The following is a 22,724-nucleotide window of genomic DNA, read 5'->3' as shown; positions in this document are numbered from 1 at the left end:
AAATATCGCGAGATCATGAAGAACTTAAAAAATTCACACGTAGTTTCAATAGGGGCCTCTAACCTTAATCAACTATTTCCGTTTCTTGATTCTTACATTTTAGGCATCTTTTTAACAAATATGCCGTCAAATGACAGAAAAAATGACAGATTTCATAACCGTCATCAACACAAAAAGCAGCCCTGACGATCTACCCTATTTCCAGGAAACACGATTTTTGTTGCTGACGAATTTTGAACTCACTAATTATAATTATAACAGAACGAAGGATTACTCAAACTTCAATTAAGCGCAAATATGATTGCACGAAAGTGTAATCAAAGGATAATTAACGACCATGTTGTTTTCATCAGCAATCAAGCTCACAATGTTCTTGTAACCTTTATTGGCAAGCTTTATTTTAATTAAGCGTGAGATACGAACAGACTCTATGACAAGAGACGTCGTCATCGGTCAATTTATCAGTGACGTCATAGTATTTCGCTATCTACAGCAATGAAGCAGTATGTACATGAAACCATTACTGTGGACTCACTCACGTGCCTGAAGAATAGTGGGTACAAATCTTGTCTGACGGATACATTTTTCTTGGGGTGCTTTTTATAGGAAACAAACGGGAACATGCTCCCACCCCGGAGCAATGTTGTATCGTACCAGACTGAATACAACTATAGGCTGAGCGTTAATTATGCTAAATACCTGCATAAGGTGTTTTACGCCACCAAACAGATAATAGCCAAATGGCATTGAGTTCGGTTGACAAGCTCGTGAGAAAGAGTAACCTTACTAGTTTGTTTTCGGTTAGTAACGGGCACGGAGTGGGAGATATCGCACGCTGAATACCTTAGTGTTGATGCAGCCCTTGTTTTCAACGTAAGGATTATTGTTATTGCCATATGCATCAGTGATTGGGCTAATTATAAAATGTCACTTTCTCAGTTTGTCGAATGGAGCCACAAACAACTCTAGTGAGACTATGTCGATAATACGTGTACGATTATGGGAGTTTCGAGTTTCTTTCTTCGGATTTGTAGCTTCGTTGACCCGATGAAGTCTCGCTGAACTGTCGGGTAATCTATCATTTGGTATAGGTCAGCCGAGTGCGACAGGACATATGCAATGAATGTGTATATTTGTTGAGGTACTGATGGATACTCGTCAGTTTTATCCTCCTAAGCCCCAAAGCACGGGGCTACGTCAATTGTAGAAGAACAAGGGTCAGACCGTTCTCACAGGGGTCAGCGATATTTCACCAGAACCATCATATAAGTGAACGATAAACAACGCGCGGGGCCAAAAAATTTCACCCGAGCCATCCTATTAGCGAACGATAAACATCGCGCGGGGCCAAAAAGTGAACTCTGAAATATGGATTTGCAGATGTTTTACGGCCACTTTCTCGTTGCAGTGACGTCACAGGCACTTACTGCAAGTGGTATAGCCAGAGACTTTCATGCAAGACAAGATGCAGTTATTGTACAGACCGTTCGTTAATATATGTTATCACTTAAATCCCCGTGATGTACTGACGATGAATTATGGCTTTTTATATGAACTCGCACCGTTTGCCTGAGGACAATTCGATTACTTAGTAAGAATAGACACGTTTCATGCCATCTTGTTATATTTTTGTATTCTCGTTAAAAAAATCTGGAAGTCGGTCAGAACCTATATATGGAGCACTTATTTTTACTTATCAACAGGTCGACTTTTTTAATCTACCACATGCCTGCTATGTTTTGGAGATCGGTTCTTTTAGTTCAACCTGCATAAGGTTGACCTATGGGCCAGTGTCAGTGGCTATACATGTGCCAATAGGGAAGCTTGGCTTCACAAATCCGTACTACAGCAATATAAACAAATTTGCAAGCACTCGCTCGTGATAGCAAACCGTGCTTAATTGACCAACTAGGAAGATGTTTGAAGTCGGAAAGGCAGGGAACTATGAGAGTTGCTCAAATCGCACGGTTTCAAATGATCATTAGTCATCGATACAGGGACATTACATCAATTAGTAATGTGCTACGACCGCGCAGTGCACACTATCGTCGATTCTAATTTTTGGGTTTTTGCCTTCTTAATGTTGTAAGCTTTTCCGCACTTTGATTCTCAGTGATCACAAATCCTTGACCGTCTTCCTTCATACAGAGATTATCCGTTTGAAACAATATTCAGTCTGTGTTTATTTCCATCAAATGATCAAGGGTAGATCAAGGGATTCGATCTTCAATGCCATAAAATCATTAGGGAATATTTACGTGTTCGTGAGTGTGTGGCGATATCGCTTTACTCGCCGCTGTTATCTTGCAAAGAAAATCTGAGGAACCATTCGTTACGATTCTAGGTTTATCCCGCTTTGTCTAATGTCTTAGGGTGTTTGCCATAGGTTCCCTACCCCTCTAACGATATTGTGTATATGATTTATAAGCTGGTCGCATAATTATGTTAATTAGTTTTCCGACTTCTTTTCGCTATGCCCCTGATCCTGACCTTGCTGCTCCATTTCTCGAAAATAATGCCTGCTTGAGCAGTCATACCTTTTACGTTGCCCTGGTGTAGGTACGCTAGTAAATGAGAGACGTCTTCTCATCTATGACTCTCAAATATTTGAATTGCAGCCATGGCTGCTTTCGCGATTTCAGGGAAATAAATAAATGTGCAAAGTTAATCAATGTTTCGCAGCGACAGACGACGGCTCTAGATCAATTCAAACACTTGAAGCTATTTAAATATGAGACAGCATCGTCGCCGTTATTTGAAGTAGCTAATACTGGTGAAATAAATAACTATGTGAACAGCTGTTGAAAATGTAGCTTCTTGGCCAAGCAGGCCATTAATCATGTGGCGATTTGACTTCGGTAGCCGTTGAAGTTAAGAATTTGAACAGAGATTTTTTTATTAACTTTTAGAAAGCCTATTTGTCAATAGGTTGTCTTTAAGGGGATAGCCGCGAATCTACTCTCCGTGTGTCGACTGTACAGTGTCTTTTTCATAATCGAATTCAAGTCCATGCAGTTATCAACTCATCAATACAATTTATATTGGATTACACTGTTGTTTATTGTTAAGGTAGTATGCGCCACGAAAGTGAAAGACTTAAACTTTTACTCAAAGCTTTCCTAAATGAAACTTTCAACAATTTTCTTACAAAATCAAGTTCACAATGCAAAGTTTTGAACTAGCGAAACAAAGTGCCCAACATTTTGCGATATTTGAAATTCAAAATGGCTGCTTTCCCTGTGTTGACACGCGTAGGGAGGAATTAAATTTCGGATTTTCGAAAATTAGTCTATATATTTGTCCAGAGGCGTGTTCTACCTCGAAAATGAAAAACTCAAACTGTTACTCAAAATTCTTCGATGAAACTTTCAACCATTCTCTTGTCAAATCAAGAATAAAAATCAGGGGTCGCCGTGCAAAATTCGGTACTAGAGAAACATTTACCGATATTTTAAATTCAAAATGGCCGCCACTCTTGTGTTGACTATATGGGAAAAATAAAATTTCCGATTTTTGAAAAACTAAGACTGTGAAAAGTTTTTTTTCTCCAAGAGCTTTAAAATGAGCCCACACAAGTGGTAGATCAGAAAAGTTTGTAAAAATTAGCGATATCTGCTATGTGCTATAATATAAATACTTATAAAGTAAATACTTATAAAGCTTGGCTGGACCCGGTGTCTGCTTTTGATAGAATATCGGAAAAGTGGCTTCAGTTATCTTCTATGATGTGGGAACGCTGTGAAATGAGACGACAAGACTGCTTTGGGCACATATTTCTTAAGTCATTGTGGTACAGGAGTCCGCTTCCTCTGAAAGTGCAAGCAATTTTCCATGGGAGTGTTTGCAGTTTGGACGTAGATCGACAAGCTGCCTTCCTTTAACGTCTACACGTACGCAGAATAGCGGAAAGCCGCCAGTAATGTGACAGGAGGATACACTAGCCAACATAATAGCGTTATGTCTCTCTGTAAACCTAGGGGCATATTTCTCCCTGTAAAAAAATTACACCAGCGCGGAATGTCATAAATAAGGATGAAAATATCACAATTTGACTTTTTAGTTACTACAGAATGGCGTCATGTGGCATTTGTTTCGCGAAAAGTTCCCGTTCGACATGAGGGTGACCAGAACTCAATTTTGCGACCTTCGCCTGGTCCACATCACACATCAAGACACGACGATTCTTCGCTCCGTACGCACCTCTCATTGGTCAAGATCCTGTCGTCCTTCACCGACCATGAATATTAAACACATCCACAGGGAGTACTCTCGGCTAATACGACTTAAACCTTACAACTGTATTTTACGTTGACCTGAAAATCGCCAGGCTCTGCTTACGGTTTCACCCAGTGATAGTTCTATTCAACGTAAGAGCGTAAGAGCGTAGATGAACCGTCCATTAATATATTACCGAGTCGTAATTTTCAAATAATTCCACTCTCACCAGCTTATGGGGTATACATTTCCCAGCTTATTCGATATGCTAGAGCATGCAGTTCATATGGTGATTTTGTAGAGAGACATGGCCATCTCTCTTACAAACTATTAAATCAAGGTTACACCAGAGCAAGACTTGTCTCTACATTCAAACGCTTTTTTGGCAGGTATCGCAAGCTGGTAGATAAATACAATATCTCTCTTCGACAAATGATCACTGATGGCATCGGTGACATTGGGCCTTAGTGACCACTACCTATCTGACTTATAGATTGATATATGGCGGGTGCCACATGTGGGGCAGGATGCGCTTACTATTTTCGAAACACCTGACATCACTTCTTGGTCTTCTGGCCAGAGGTCCATATATCTTTCTTTCATGAATATGACATTGTTTGTGTACCGTCTATTTACTGTCTGTTCTGTGCTGTTTTGTGTCTATGTTTACAACTATTGTCTTGCGAATTCCGACCTACTGTCATTGGTTTATGGATTGGTATGATTGCGATTATTTTACTACGACCAGGTCGATGCTCCTGCTGGTGGACATATTGTCCCCGAGGGCATCATCCACCTGGTACTTGTACATGATAATGAATGACTGTATAAGAGATATATTCATACCGGCTGGGACGTCGCCCGGGTTAACAAGGTCCCGACCAGCTACACGGGACACAGTAGCTCAAAAACCGTGTGTCCCTCGGATTATCCTTCGGGATGTTACTAAGACCTCATACGTGCAATCAGAGGGCAATTTTTATTACAGAAATGGAGAAAGCTACCAGACAATTAAACCATGCAAATTGTTACTGACTGACTGTTTAAAGTAATCTCCTGCTTGTGATTACACAGGTTCCATTACAAAGTGTGGTATTAAAAACTGCAAAAAGTGTAGTAAGCTTATGCTCATCACTACAGAACAGTTCAGTAGTAGTTTGACAGGGAGACCTATTCTACCAAATGTCTGGAACCTCTGAATTGCACTGGCAAAAACATAATCTATGGAATTGAGTGTTCATTGTGTGGGCTCATTTATGTTGGTGAAACAGGAAACAGCTTACGATCTAGAATGAACGGACATCGCAGTGGAGTGAATCGATCTTTGGATGTGCAACTTTATAAGCATTTTAACCAGGACGATCACTCCACTTTGTCTATGCGTGTCCGTATTCTTGAAAAAATATACCATCCAACCAACAGCCCCACACTTAGTTCACCATTCCATAGACAGAGAGAATACCACTGGATTAGACAGTTAGGTACCGCAATGCCTTATGGTTGTAATGACAACATCAAAGATATAGGCAATCTCTCAAGCCCTGGTTGTTCAGAAGTGAATGTGATGGGCCTATTTGAGTCTTCTGTCCGTAGAAGACGTAGTCATGGACATAGGCGTTACCATCGGCCTAAATTGGATACATCTACCTCCAACTGCCATGACAAATTTCATGAAATGCTTCTTTTATTACAGAAGCCTTCAGGTCTCCATCACATTCGTACTTCATTATTTGCTCTTTCCATCAAGGACTTGAGAAGGTTGCATGCCTATGCATTGGGATTGTCTTTGACAGATCCGAACAAACAACCGTACAGACTGGTCAGTATTATTGCTGATATTGCACTATACAGACTATACAAGCCTGTTCGTGCTGAACCTATGACTGATGATCATCGTCATTTCATACATCTTCCATTTACTAACAAAGGAATTGATGCCATTAATATCAGCAATATACTTCACAACAAAAAGGTTACATCAACTATACCTGTATACTTGAAGAACCAGTCTGTACCTATTCTGTCATATCAATACACCAAGACAATCATATCCATGACAAATATGTTGTCGTTCCTGCTGATAAAGCTGCCAATAACATTGTATTTGTCTGTAAGAAGTATTATTTGAATGTCTTATAGACGAACTTGGTGTAACTAAGACCTCCACCAACTCCACTTACAGACAATCAATGTTCAACAAATCTGAAATTTTGGCAAACCATAAGTCATTCATGGATAATTTTAATGTTACAATAAAGGATGACCATAATAAGTTGCCTAGCTTATACTGGATACCAAAGCTCCACAAAACACCTTACAAAGCTAGGTTTATCGCAGGATCTTCAAAATGTTCAACTACAGAGTTATCGAAGATACTGACTTCTGTTCTTTGTACTGTTAAACGGGGACTTCAAGCGTACTGTGATGTTATCTTTTCTCGGAGTGGTATAAATCAAATGTGGATATTAAAAATTCGAAGGAACTCTTGGAAAATTTGAAATCAAGATCTGTTTCAAAAATAACATCTATTAAAACTTTCGATTTTTCCACATTGTATACCACAATACCACATAATAAATTGAAAGAACGCTTGAAAAACATCATCAACCAAGCATTTTTCTACAAAAACTGTTCAGGCCGTTACAAATATGTAGTATTAGGGTATAATTCTACATATTTTGTTAAAAATACTACTAATGCTAAAGTGTTTTATACCGAGAAAGACATTATCAGTATGCTTGATTTCCTCATCGACAACATATTTGTAGAATTTGGAGGGCACATTTTCCAACAGTGTATAGGAATTCCTATGGGCACTAACTGTGCTCCCTTGCTTGCAGACTTATTTCTGTTCTCATATGAGGCAGAATTTATCCAGAACTTAATTAAACAGAAAAAGGTCTCTGTAGCTCGAACTTTCAATCTAACATATAGATACATAGACGATGTTATTTCTATGAATAATTCTGAATTCAGTATATCTCGCTATGATTTATCGTCCAGAATTGGAGATTAAAGAAACTACAGAAACGGCCTTTTCTGCTTCATATCTGGACATACTTGAATTTGACTCTAATGGTCACCTTTCTACTAGGCTATATGACAAGAGAGATGATTTCAACTTTAGTATCATCAATTTTCCACACCTCATAAGTAATATTCCACTCTCACCAGCTTATGGGGTATACATTTCCCAGCTTATTCGATATGCTAGAGCATGCAGTTCATATGGTGATTTTGTAGAGGGACATGGCCATCTCTCTTACAAACTATTAAATCAAGGTTACACCAGAGCAAGACTTGTCTCTACATTCAAACGCTTTTTTGGCAGGTATCGCAAGCTGGTAGATAAATACAATATCTCTCTTCGACAAATGATCACTGATGGCATCGGTGACATTGGGCCTTAGTGACCACTACCTATCTGACTTATAGATTGATATATGGCGGGTGCCACATGTGGGGCAGGATGCGCTTACTATTTTCGAAACACCTGACATCACTTCTTGGTCTTCTGGCCAGAGGTCCATATATCTTTCTTTCATGAATATGACTTTGTTTGTGTACCGTCTATTTACTGTCTGTTCTGTGCTGTTTTGTGTCTATGTTTACAACTATTGTCTTGCGAATTCCGACCTACTGTCATTGGTTTATGGATTGGTATGATTGCGATTAACGTTATAGTTACTCTAAAATGGTTTTATTGCCATAGAACTATCCGACATGGCTGGTAGTTTACCTCAAACTCTTAACGCGGAAGGATCTTGAGCATATCGATTATAGTGTATGCATCCGCCAAAATATCATAGACACACTCCAGCATTGGCGATTCTTGTCTTTCTGTCGACTCAACTTGCATTTTGCTGGCTTTCCTGTCAGCGTTCGTGACTGACCCGGTGTTTTCCGTCCTAATCGATGTTTCTGAACCAGTCTACCCGCGTTCACACCTTTCCAGTGCACAGGCACCGCGAGGCATGAGGCATGGTTGGAAAACTCTAGTGATTAACCCTGTGCAATAAGGACCGTAGACTCTTACAATCTAACCTTAAGTTCGTGAACACAATACATTGACTTGCTATCACTAAATTCGTTATTTGTGGTATAAAAACACACGCAGATGATATATCCACTGTCTCCTGTGATAGTACAGGCAATGTCAAAGTCTTGATCAGATCTACAGATATTTAAGCCGGGTATTCAATTTTCCCGCCCACGTAGCTACCACGAGATTTTGCTTCGAAACCCCCGCTCTCTTAACAATGCAATGTCAGTATCAGATACCTTATTCATAAATTTCTCCCATTTTTTTTTTGATCATAGATGTTATCTATAAGCTCTCCAGTATCAAAAATATGATCGCATCAGTAACCCATTCATACTTGATGGATTGGTGTAATTCCATCCGCCATTTTGCACATTGATTTATTCATTCAATTTCGACATCGAATAGAGTGACAACCCGTGAAATATTTTTCATGATTCATACTCCTCGTACGCTGGGAAAATATGTATACACCTTAAACGCTATTAAAACACTATTGATGGCCGTTATTAGCAAGTCAGGAGGCGATAAATATTAGGTTGCTCGCAGAAAGCCGTGTTCAACAGCATTTTGCAATTTTTACATAGTTTTGACATCACGCATTGGTTAGCTATCAACTGTTTAACAGGGTCAGTATGAGTCTATACTTATTTACATAGACAGTTGACGCTGGGGTGAAAGGGTGTTACATTTCGTTGTCAGAGTAATAACATTAAGTGGTTGTTAAAATAAATGTGTGCATGGTTATTTCTCAACAAAATATTCCACCCATAAGGCAGTGCGCGCCTCGAAATTGAAAGATTTAAGCTTTAATTTGTTAAAACTTTTCGTAAGGAAACTTCAAAGCGTTCGCTTTCAAAATCGAGAAAAAAATCAGGGGTGACCGTGCAGAATTGGGCAGTTGAGACACTTAATATTTACCGACACTTAAAATTCAAAATGGCCGCCATCCGTATGTGAACTAAATTGAGAAAAAGATAATTTTTCGATTTCAAAAAAATAAATCTGTAAAATCTAATTTACTACATCAGATTTAAAATAGAGTGGTAGATCAAAAACGCACTATAAAAAGTTTAAAGTCGTGTCTGTTCCGAGGCTCATTCTACCTTAATTCAAAGCAAGATCCTAAGTCAATCAGACCCAACAAATAGTTACAGTGAACCCAAACTCAAGCAATTGTATTTTGTCGCGCACCCTAACATGGCTATCACTTACAGTAGAATGCGTCTCGGGGACACACATTCAGACTCTCAAATTATCCCAGTCTACCGCTTCTGGGATTCAATTTGAAACTCTTATAGCATAGAAAATGTTTCACTCTCTTAGATTCGTGAAAATCGAACCTTTGATTTTTCTCCGTAGAGATAACGCAGGGATGGCGGCCACTTTTAATTTCAAATGTCTGTAAATATCACAAATTGATAATTTCTTCTCGTACTATTTGCATGTGACCCCATATTTTTATTGTTGATTCGGTAAGAGAATGGTTGAAAGTTTCATTGAGGAAAGCGTTAGCAAAAGTGCAAATCGTTCAGTCACGGTTCCGACCCCGCATTATCTCCTTTCAGTACGACTGCGAACTTAACTGACGAGGAGGCAGTGAACTAGGACGGTGCAAATGGTTTGGGCTATTACCCCCCAAAGTCATCAATGCAAGATGGCGGCCTAGACAACTTGTTTACCAAGCTAACGAACGTGAAGCGTCGACCCTGCATTGATTTTCAGATTTGTAGACTTCATCAATCGATATGAATATGCCTGCCTATTCTGGAATAAGCCGCGTTGATTATTCTCTTGAGATGAATTAATGGACAGTTATTACGTGTCGTCTTCACTTTATGTTGGCGCTAACAATATCAAGCAGCTTGACGTTTTCATAATTATCAACCTCTTGTTCGTTCTACAATATTGATCAGTTTTGGTTGAAGAAGGCCATTCTTTGGAAATTAATATTTCTTAGAAGGGCTTTGGAAGACTGATTCCGGCCGGCCGGGTAATAGAATTGAAACTTAATGACAGAATGATGCATTTGATACGGATTTTACTGATTTTTTTCATGTCTTGTGATGACGTCATTGTGCACATTTTTGAGCTCTGGGAAATTAAGCAGCATGCAGTGCATTGTACGCATGGCTGTTAACTCGGGTAGATGTGTAACAACACTTGCTTTGCTTCAGGTCAAACTTTATCAACAATTTTTGCTACGAAAACTGACTAATTATCATGTTAACCGTCACAGTAAAGAATTCACATATATTTACGGGGTTATTGAAAACGGAGAGTTGGTGATAGTACTTTTTCAAAGATTCACTCGAGATTCAAGTTCACATATGACATAAAACTTTTTTACCGTATGGCAGAATACATTTACACCTCGGGGTTACAGTTTTTTAGACGCTCACAGTTTTGCAATACTTTTCTGGTCTCCTGCTCGTGTGAACTCATTTGAAGCCTGGTGGGTATTGTGAAGTTTTCACTGTCCTGTATTTGTAAAATCAAAAAATTTATTTTCCATAGAGTTAAATAAAGGGTAAAAGCCATTTCCATTTCAAGGGTCGTTGATTTTTTTTCATAGAGTTAATACACAGGTAGAAGCCATTTTGAATGTCAAATATCGGTAAAATTATGGTGTATTTTTCTCTCCTAACCACAGGGTGCTGTCTACATGTCCGTCCCTAGGGGTGGGTAGGTGTTTCGTTATATCGCTAATAAAGATATATTCTACCAACCTTTGGTGTTCGGTCTTAAATTAGCACTGCCCTTGACAATCTTGCGTATACGTTTTATCAACATGCTGCGTCTATTATCTGATTTGTTTGAGTGCCTAATTAGCCAAAGTAATCAAGGGTAAATTACTAATCTGTGGACGCTCTCACCAGATTATCACCGGATTAAATTTGACACAGTCAATAACGAACGCACCAGCAAGGTATAACTGAAGAAAGGGCTGAAACTCTCAAAAGCCGTGTTCACAGAAATCTACTTTACAATAAACATTTCCTAATTTTTCGAACGTCAACAGTTTTCTGTTTAAACGGGGACAGGCCAATTTATGCCTTCGTCGGTTGCTTCTTTGAGCTGTAGGACGCTAATCGAAGCGGTGGAGTCAGTGTCCCGATGTGGTCCGTCAGACCGGAAGCCGGAACTACAAACCTTTAACCTTAGAAATGTTTAGTTTAGCCCACATGATCGATAGAGGTAAACAAATTAGCCAACATGCTTTGGGTCGAGGGTCAAGCTCATCGGTGTTTATAAACCCGGACATGACAATCTATGTATTTTGACTACAGCCGGTCATCGTTTGCGGGAAGAAACTCGCCGCTTGTAAACATAAAAACTGACTAGTCGGCAAAAGTATTTTCATGCCTTATATATGCTTATTCGTTTCCAGACGAGATGAAAGCTGCAAAGACACATTTGAAGCATAGTAATACTCAACCAGGTTGATCTATACGTTGGGGAGATATTGATGTCACAGTCTTGTCGAACGAAAACGGGGATGTTTAAAGGCGGAGCCTCCCTTTAAAAGGGCGCCAACCTATGGCGGCGTTCACTGTGTAAGTGGACACCAAACAGGCAACATGAGGGCACACGCTCCAGAAAATGCCACTTTTTAGTTTTTTCCGACCGCAAAAACGCTGACAGACTGCCAAGCGGTCAGCATGAAGCTGCTGCCGATCGAACTCTGTGGTTATATTCAAATTCTAACGTGACTGGAACACGTTTTTTAAGGAAATTCGAGTGTGGTGCTGGGCCGTTTGCAATTTGAACCGACTGTCAATCAAACGGTTATATAAGCTCTATTTGCAGGATTAGCAAAAGGTGACAAAAGATTGAAATCAGTTTGTGTAATTAATGTAATAGAAATCAAACATCATACTGGCCATGTGTTGACGGGAGGAGAACTCCACTAATGCGAAAACCTGGGATTGAAAAGTGCGGCTTTAAGCCATAGCAAAGACGATATAGCAAAGACGATAAATCAGTCAGCTGAATAAAACGAATTTTTTGGACACCATATCTTTTTATGTCAGTTTTTGAACCCGCGTGAAACCCTGCGTAACAATGTAATAACTATACAAAACCTTTTGGACATATCTTTTTATGTCAACGTTTGGACACGCTTTAGAAATGCATGATATAGCATACTGTATATGTCTGACTGTCGGGGAAACACTTCTTGCGCCGCTGTCGGACTCAGTCGCGCGATCACGGTGTCTTTCCCCGTCTTTCCCTCGCACATTCGCTTTACCAAAAATGTGTTTTTTGTATAAAACCGCAGCTTTACAGTTAAGGATGTTAGACTTCGAAGTTTATGCAATCCATCATCATATGGCCACTGGCTCGCCTTTACATGTTATGTGGGACTTTGCTCGGAGTTCACTACAATTTGACGTAGGCTTCGTTGACTGATAGAATGGAATAACAGAGATGTGTACATCGGACACGAATGCGAATGCACTGGGGTTTTTTCGCCTCCGTCAGACTCAGTCGCTGTGTCTTTCCCTTGTACGTCAGCTTTCTCGAAAATGTGTTTTGTATAAAAAACAACTTTACAGTGAAGGATGTGATCCCTCGAAGTTAGTAATACACTTGTCGATTTGATATGCGAAGACACACTGACGACCAGTTCTTTATTAGTTTTCAAACCTACTGAAAATCATTCCGCGACACTAATCGATTTTATGTCTTTTGGAGAATGTCCTAAGAACCTGACATGACCCTTGTTTGATGCGTTAGGTAGTTGAGTATAAGGATTGATAAAATAATGTATCAAAATATACACAGATTCACGCGACTGCACTATATTCTTGGCAGCTCAATGACGTTTATGGCCGAGAGGGCGAGAGTCTCAGACCCAAGGGAGCATAAGCAGTATGCAGTACATTGCATGCTTTCCATGCAAAATCCCGTATGTGGCCCAAAATCCGGCTTTGACTAATGTTCCCGTCCTGTTTCCGAGCATAACTTTCGAGCTGCGTAGCTAGTAATGTTGAGGTCAAGATATCTGAATCGTTCGTGTTCGAAATACTTCTTGATTTGCAGAGAGAACACTCGACCTTCTTGTTTGTCTGATTCAGTTCGATGCGGTGTTAGACACGTCGACCAACGTGGTTTTTGCCGGGCCAGCATGCAGGAAGAGTATAAACACATCTCCGATACGTTACCAAGGTGTGTTGAACACATACCACGCATTCCTGGGAGGTCCTCCTTTCCGACCTGTTCGTTTACAAATGAATATTCAAGTTTGTTTTGCCTTCTGTTTGTTTATGATGTTACGTGCAGAGAAAACGAACAAAAGGGTGAACTCAGCAGTTAACGTTTAAACAAAATTTATTACGAAAATAAAACTAATTGCTAAGTCAGGGATAGAGTACAAGCTTTAAAAGTGTACAGACTACTTATCTCAGCTGGGACGGCAAAGCTCCAGTCTCAGAGTTGTAACAGTCAGTCGGATGAATGAACAGTCCTTTGGCTTGCAGGCTTGAAGCTGCACAAAGTCCACAGTATAAATCCAGCGTTGACAGTGAAGGTCTTGAAAAGTCTTGAGAATGACTACTGCTGGAGTTTAGTAACACACAAGAGACACGATCCCAAAAGTCTGACTGGAAGCTGAGCACGTCCCTTTTATAAAGGCATATAAGAACAATCTAGAACTTTTATTGACATGCTAATTACTGTTCTAAAATTATCTCCCTTACACAACTAATCAACTTTCCAGAACATTCCAAACATGACTAATTGAATTCAAGGTTGTGAGGTCATCAAGGGCAGTGACCTTGAGAATGTTCTAGACTAATTGAACTCAGGTCATGATGAGTGTGGGGTAAATGACCTACATAACACACCCCCTCTTCAAAAAAAGAAAATTTTTCAAAGAAAAATCTTTCTTTTACAAATGTAATCTTGAAAAGGATTAAGTACTCAAAATTTTTTTACTCTAAAGTAAAATTTCTTGAAAGTGAACAACAATAAACTCTAAATACGAGAGAGACAGTCTGCAATTAAATTGTCTCTGCCTTTGATATGTCTAATATCAAGATTAAACTCCTGTAACATTAAACTCCATCTTAGCAATCTCTGATTTTGCCTTTAAATTTCTGCAGAAAAACAAGAGGGTTGTGATCAATATAAACCACTATTGGCTGATTTGAAGAAGTAACATAAACTTCAAAATGCTGTAAAGCTAATATCAAAGATAAACACTCTTTTTCAATTGTAGAGTAGTTTCTCTGGGATTTGTTAAATTTGCGTGAAAAATAGCAAACAGGATGATCTACACCATGACTATCCTCTTGCAATAAAACAGCACCAGCAGCCGTATCACTAGCATCCACAGCTAATTTGAATGGCAAAGTGAAATCTGGTGCAGACAACACTGGAGCACTTTGCAGTATGGCTTTAAGTGTATCAAATGCCTGTTGGCATTGCTCTGACCAAAAAAACTTTACTTTCTTTTTAAGTAAGTTAGTCAAAGGCTCAGTAATTGTGGAGAAATTTGGACAGAATTTTCTGTAGTAACCAGCCATACCGAGAAAGCGCATCAGTTGTCGTTTGCAGTTTGGTATGGGAAAACTTGAAATGGCACTGATTTTGGCATCAACAGGTTTTACCTCACCCTGTCCTACAGTATGTCCGAGGTAAGTTACCCTCGCCCAACCAAACTCAGATTTGGCAAGGTTGACAGTCAACATTGCTTTACTCAGTCTCTCAAAGAACTTCTGCATGAGCTTGATGTGTTCCTCCCAGGTGTCACTATACAGGACGACGTCGTCAACGTAAGCTGCACATCCGTCTAGCCCGGATATGACATCGTTGATCATCCGTTGGAACGTTGCCGGAGAGTTCTTCATTCCGAATGGCATCACCTTGTACTGGAACAATCCGTCTGGTGTAACAAAGGCGGATATTTCACGAGCACGATCCGTCAGAGGGACTTGCCAAAATCCCTTCAGTAGGTCAAATTTCGTCACATACTTGGCTTTTCCCACTCGGTCGATGCAGTCATCAATCCTCGGGATTGGGAAAGTGTCTGTCTTTGTTAAAGTGTTGACCTTCCTAAAGTCCGTGCACATACGATAACTGTGGTCTGATTTGGGAACAAGTATGCACGGCGAACTCCAGTTACTTTTACTGGGTTCAATAAAGTCATTGTCCAGCAGGTATTTGACTTCTTCCTGGAGATATTTCGCTTTTGTTGGATTCAGTCTGTATGGATGTTGTTTTACAGGCTTACTGTCCCCAACATCAACGTCGTGATAGATGACGTTTGTCCTCGTTGGAACATCTTGAAACAGGTGTTTATATTCGTGGAGCAGTTCTTTCACCTGTTGTTGTTGTTCTGGCTGGAGGTGTGCCAACTTTGTAGACTCCAGCTTCTCCAGGATTTCTGAGTTCTGAAGCTTGACCGAGCCCAGCTTTGAGTTTAGAGTATTTTCACTCAAGTCAGTTTCAGTATCACTATCTTCATAATGGCCAGAACTGACGGTACTGACAGGCTGAGTTATAGTAGGATTATCCCTATCCAAATATGGCTTAAGCATATTTATGTGACATAGCTGTTTTTGTTTTCGCCTGTCAGGTGTTATTATGATGTAATTTAAATCACTCAATTTCTTATCAATTAGGTATGGCCCAAAGTAACGAGCATGGAGTGGTTTGCCAGGAATTGGAAGTAGAACAAGAACTTTTTGACCTGGTTCAAACTTCCGTTTTGAGGTGGTTTTATCATATTTGGTTTTCATTGACTGCTGAGATGACTCAAGATTTTCTCTGGCTAATTCACATGCTTTAGAGAGCTTTGTACGAAAATCTGAGACATATTGCAAAATATTCAGACAATCATCATCGTCTGATAGGAATTTCTCTTTAACGAGCTTAAGTGGGCCACGGACTGTATGTCCAAATACAAGCTCAAATGGGCTAAAACCAAGAGACTCTTGAATTGACTCTCTAACAGCAAAGAGCAAAAAATGAATTCCTTCATCCCACTGCTTCTCTGTGTCAAAACAGTAGGTCCTAATCATGTTTTTCAAAGTTTGATGAAATCGCTCAAGAGCACCCTGACTTTCTGGATGATAGGCGGATGACCTGTACTGTTTAATGCCTAGCTGATCCATTACTTGTTGAAAATTCCAGACATAAAGTTGGAGCCTTGATCGGACTGGACACATTTAGGGAGGCCGAATAAAGTGAAAAATTTGACTAAAGCTCTCACTATAGTCTTTGTCTTTATATTTCTCAGTGGTATGGCTTCTGGGAACCGAGTTGATGTACACATAATTGTCAACATGTACTCATTTCCTGATCTTGTTTTTGGTAGGGGCCCAACACAGTCTATTAGTATCCTACTAAATGGTTCTTGAAATGCAGGAATGGCTGTAAAGGGGCCTTTGGAATGGTCTGATTTGGCTTTCCTACCATTTGACATGTGTGACAAGTTTTACAGAAATGTGCTACATCCTGCCTGAGATTAGGCCAATAAAAGTGACTGAGAATTTTATGATAAGTTTTCCTGACTCCTAAGTGACCAGCCCAGGGGGTTTCATGGGCCAGGCCCAATATTTCAGCACGATAGGGCTTTGGAACCACAATTTGATGTTTTATAGCCCAATCGTCATCAACCAAAACATCTGGAGGTCTCCATTTACGCATGAGAATACCAGATTTTGTATAATAGGAAACAGAGCTATCTGAAGTTTTACCTTCATCATCTACCCTGTCAAACAAAGACAAAATATCTGGGTCTTTGTGTTGTTCTGCAATGAGATTTGATCTAGAAAATGTCTGACTTTGGTCAGCAGTTTTACTGGAAGTTTCAAATCCACGAGGGATAACGGAATGATCCGTGTCAAACACCTGACTGAGAAAGGTGTCATTTAAGTCAACATCTGTGACATTATTTTTGAGAGTATTTGATTCTTGACATGGCTCGAGTAATGGCACATGAAGGAAATAAATCGGGTATCTCTTGTTCAATTGGCTCTGGATCCTGATCTAAACTAGGATTATCAGTCACAAGTGGATTAGTAATGACCTTGTCCCCAGCAAGGTCGTTTCCAAGAAGAAGGTGAATCCCTTCAAAAGGCAAAAAAGGCCTAATACCTAAAGCAACAGGTCCAGAAACAAAGTCCGAAGACAAATAGACATTATGGAGAGGAACAGGAATGTAGTCATTACAATCTACCCCCTTAATAAGAACTTTAGAACCTGAAAATGACTTTTCAGAAAACGGCAGGGTATCTGCCAACAAAAGAGACTGGGAAGCCCCGGTATCTCTTAGAATTTTGACAGGGGTAGCAGAAGAGAAATCACTAGAAAGTGATATAAAACCATCATGAATAAATGGTTCGAAAATACCCATAATGCTATCTTGAGAAGAATTGACCTTGACCTCATTAATTGGGGATGAGAGGGCTTTAACCTCAGAAAATGTGTTACACACATTATTAGACTCTAATTGAGTTGATGAAGAAATAAAGCCGGTTGGCTTAGATCCACTTTGACCACTTTGACCTTCACGTTTTCTTTTCAATTTGAAACAATCTGACATTAAATGGCCGTCTTTCTTACAGTAATTACAAGAAAGTGTACCGAACTGTTTGTCAGAAGGAGATTGAGACTTGGGATCTGATGATGTGGGAGTGTTACTTGAACTCTGTGAACTGTTGTCATTTGATTTTCTACTCTCCTTTGAAAAATTCTTGGATGAAAAGGACGAGTTAAATTTACCTGCATTGTTCTGTATGAAAAGGACTGGGATGGTTTGCTGAGAAATGAAGATTTGTGGGTCAATGAATAATCATCGGCCAAACGTGCAGCAACCTCCAATGTATCTGCCTTTTGTTCATTGATAAATGTCTTGATGTCACTCCGGATGCACCTTTTAAATTCCTCAATCAAAACAAGTTGTCGTAATTTGTCATAATTCTGACTGACCTTTACAGAAGAACACCAACGATCAAACAGTTGTTCTTTTGTTCGAGCAAATTCAACATAAGTTTGATCCTTCACCTTCTCACAATCCCTAAATTTCTGACGGTAAGCTTCAGGCACCACTCATAGCCCTTGAGAATTAATTCCTTCACAGAATCATAATCTGAAGCCTGCTCTACTGACAACTGAATGTAAATTTCTCTGGCTTTACCCACCAAAGCACTCTGCAAAAGCATAGACCAGGACTCCTTAGGCCAATTCAGACTCTGAGCAATTTCTCAAAATGAAGGAAATATTTATCAACATCCTTTTCTTGGAAAGGGGAACTAACCTGAAATGCTTAGTGATGTCAAACTTGTCTGAAGGGAAGAATTTCCTGACTGTCCAAGCTCTAAACGTTTTATTTACCTGTAATCGCTGTTCTTCTAATCGCAATTCTTTTTCTCTCTGTCTTTCTTCCATTTCTAATCTTTCCTGCCTTTCTTTTTCTTTCTGTCTTTCTTCCATTTCTAACTGCATTCGTATTTTTTCTTTTCTAATGCCTGTCTCTCTTTTTCCATTTGTAATTCTTTTTCTTTCTGTCTTTCTTCCATTTGTAATTCTAGTTTCTTAATCTCCAAATTTGTCTGCAATTCTAATTCTAATTTTCTGAGTTCAGAGGAAGACTCAGGCTCATAATCTTTTAAGGCAGACTCCTCAAAATGGCCAGAATTAACTAAATGTTTTGCAATCTTGAACTGTATTTCTCGCTTGCGCATAGATCTTTTGACATCTACTTTAAGGAAATTTGCCAGTGCTATGAGGTTGTCTTTTCTGAGGGAATTAAATGTGTCCTGATCAAGGTCATCCATAAATTCGTCTGGCTTGAATTCCGCCATGATTGAATTTCGCTGAGTTCACAGTATACAGTAGTTTGAAAAGGCTGGCAAAATGTTGTCAAACGGCTCAAAATATTCGTATCCCGGACAAGCCCCCAATTTGTTACGTGCAGAGAAAACGAACAAAAGGGTGAACTCAGCAGTTAACGTTTAAACAAAATTTATTACGAAAATAAAACTAATTGCTAAGTCAGGGATAGAGTACAAGCTTTAAAAGTGTACAGACTACTTATCTCAGCTGGGACGGCAAAGCTCCAGTCTCAGAGTTGTAACAGTCAGTCGGATGAATGAACAGTCCTTTGGCTTGCAGGCTTGAAGCTGCACAAAGTCCACAGTATAAATCCAGCGTTGACAGTGAAGGTCTTGAAAAGTCTTGAGAATGACTACTGCTGGAGTTTAGTAACACACAAGAGACACGATCCCAAAAGTCTGACTGGAAGCTGAGCACGTCCCTTTTATAAAGGCATATAAGAACAATCTAGAACTTTTATTGACATGCTAATTACTGTTCTAAAATTATCTCCCTTACACAACTAATCAACTTTCCAGAACATTCCAAACATGACTAATGAATTCAAGGTTGTGAGGTCATCAAGGGCAGTGACCTTGAGAATGTTCTAGACTAATTGAAACTCAGGTCATGATGAGTGTGGGGTAAATGACCTACATAACAATGAATACATGAATATAAAGTGTCCACTAGTTTTACGGACCACCTCTGGACACGGCTTTTGAGAGTTTCAGCCCTTCTTCAGTTATACCTTGCTGGTGCGTTCGTTATTGACTGTGTCAAATTAATCCGGTGATAATCTGGTGAGAGCGTCCACAGATTAGTAATTTACCCTTGATTACTTTGGCTAATTAGGCACTCAAACTCATCAGATAGTAGACGCAACATGTTGATAAAACGTATACGCAAGATTGTCAAGGAAACACCAAAAGTCCGAAACACCAAAGGTTGGTAGAATATATCTTTATTAGCGATATAACGAAACACCTACCACACCCTGGGGACGGACATGTAGACAGCACCCTGTGTCCTAACTCGTGTACGGTGATCCCTGATTTTTGCTCTTTTTTATGAAAGGTTACAGTTCAAAATTACCCAAAGTAAAGTATGAGCAAGAAATTAAAATTTTCAGTTTCGAGGCGCATAATAACTTCATAAGTCAAAGCCGCTGTTTCTTCCGTTTTAACGCCAAATTTACACGTACGAATGACCTTGATAATACGAACGACCTTGAAATCAATAATGGACTCAAGTAACGTGGACGCACAACATTCTGAATGTCATAAGTAACTCATTAGCTTGTTGGTTGGTTGACTATCGTTGAATTGTTTACAAACAGCCAATCAACTACCCAATATCCTTTGTTTCAGACTCCCTTAGTTGCTATTAATTATTAAAATCGACCAATCAGATATGACTTTCCGACCCTCTGGATGTCTGCAGCAAAGATCTGGGTTTGAAGAGTTGCCATCAACTTACATGCGAATATGGTTGATGGACAAATGAAATTTGACGTTGTATTCTCTATCTGTTATGTCTGTGCATGGAACGGAGGGCATGACTTGCAGACCACGCTGTCAGCATTCTTCAGACACGATAGACAATATACATGACTTTATGCTACCAAGTTGATAAACATTATACCTAAGCCTAGACATGTAACTCGAGATCATTTCAATGCTCACTTCTTGTGTGTTTTGTTCAGGGACTGAAATGAGCGCAAACTAAGGACTGAAGGCAAAAGAAGAAGCTACTGAATGCGAGGGTCTATACTTATACACATGAATTTGATGGAGCACCAACAGTTTCATATTTCGCACAAAGATATCCTGTTTGACGCCGACAAAGTTACCCAGTTGTCATGGCAACTAACATTCATGTTACAGCCTGACTGTCACAAAAGGTCCCTACCCAGAATCCATGTTGCTCATGCAATATTTAGATGTTGGCTTCATACATCTGGCGCAATCAGTGCACGATGCAGGAGGGATACAACTGTATCATTGGCCTCGCGTCAACTGTCGTCACTATGCGTTTAAGGTAACATGCGCCTCGAAAGAGAAAGACTTAAACTTTCGCTCAAACTGTCCTTAATGAAACTTTCAGCAATTCTCTTTCTAAATCAAGAATGAAAAATGGGGGTCACCGTGCAAATTTTGGTACTAGAGCAACAAATTACCCAAGATTCAACGATATTTAAATTCAAAATGGCCGCCATCCATGTGTTAACTCTACGGAGAAAAAAATAAACTTTTCCATTTTCGAAAACTAAGACGGTAAAAAGATTTCTTACATCAAGAGCTTTTTTAAAATGAAACCCCACAAGTGGTATATTAGAAAAGAACTGTAAAAGTTTGAGAGTCTGACTATCTGTCACCAAGGCGCGTTCTACCTTAAACTTTCCGAACTGGTGTACAGTTGCGTGTTCGCAGCGGCGGGCGGTATCACGAGTTAATTGCGTAGAGTGTTTGGCATGGTACCCGGAAAATTACACCAAAGGGCAAGATCGAAGCATCGCCATTCACTCTTTGCAACTATCGACTGAACTACGGTCCCTACATAATAAGCGAGCGTATGAAAATGAATGGAATTATAAAGGTGATTTCGTTTCACGCATTTCTCAAAACCTTAACTTTTATTGCATCAAGACATCGATATCCGTGGCATCATAATCATTTGCATCGTGGTATTGTCCTTTAGAATGCAACAAAAACATAAAGAGTGTTTGTTCATTTCGATTTCAATTCCACATTCCTTTCAAGATTTCCATCAGTAAATCATCTTTGACACGCAGTAACGACAGTCGAAAGACAGTCTTGACAGCACGGACGAATAATTTCGAAAGCTCTTTCAATTCGCTCATTTCATTAAAATTTCATGAACGAATTTTAGTGTTATTACTCTTTCTCGGATCAATAGTTACTTGATGTTAACGACCGATTGCCTGATATTAACAACGTTGATATAACTTGATATTAGCATGCTGATATCACTAGACGTTGATATCAACAGACTAAAGAGAGTCTGAGCAATATGGATAGATTTGATAACGTAAAACATACAAACAGCTCAATGACTTTAGTTGTTTCATTCACAATGCAAGAAAGAGCTTCGTATTATTTTTCTATTCCAAGAAAGGTTACTACATAAGATCACAGACAGTCCGTAATACTGTTATGATCTCCCGTTACCGTGACCGCTGATGACTTTTTTCTTCTAGTGAAACTGTTGAACCATAAAATCCGAGGCGTCATTTTCATTTTGAAATTTACAAGGAAGGCAATTTGTGAAACAACGCCTAACCACAACACCGAAATAACTAATTGGGTTCATTTTAATATTTGGATCGGATTCGCTGTCAATAAATGCGACTAGCCAACATACTTCCGAGTGATTGTAAGTCACACGTAATGTCCAGATTATTTAATGTAGCTTTTCACAGTCGCAATATTTCCCAGAACTCCTTCTCTAGAAATTCTGTTCTTGACCTTTGAATCCATCATGGCTGGCCGGGCTGTCCAAAATGTAAAGCCACAATTTTATGGTGGAATCATGATTTTGTTTATTAAGTATGTTTTTCTCCAATTTTAGAAGTTTCGTGTGTCAATCAAATCCTGAAATGCATTTAACAAGTGACGGTGAT

At 39.4% G+C, this 22,724-nt stretch overlaps 1 protein-coding gene across 2 annotated transcripts in view; it reads left to right on the top strand.

The window, feature by feature from the left end:
* Positions 1-22,724, top strand: part of LOC139143709 (metabotropic glycine receptor-like) — a 102,792-nt gene that overhangs the window by 14,574 nt on the left and 65,494 nt on the right. The window lies entirely within an intron of this gene.

This window comes from Ptychodera flava, chromosome 11, assembly GCF_041260155.1.
Source record: "Ptychodera flava strain L36383 chromosome 11, AS_Pfla_20210202, whole genome shotgun sequence".
In the NCBI taxonomy this organism is placed as follows: Eukaryota; Metazoa; Hemichordata; class Enteropneusta; family Ptychoderidae; genus Ptychodera; species Ptychodera flava.
This window is presented reverse-complemented; position numbering and strand designations above follow the sequence as displayed.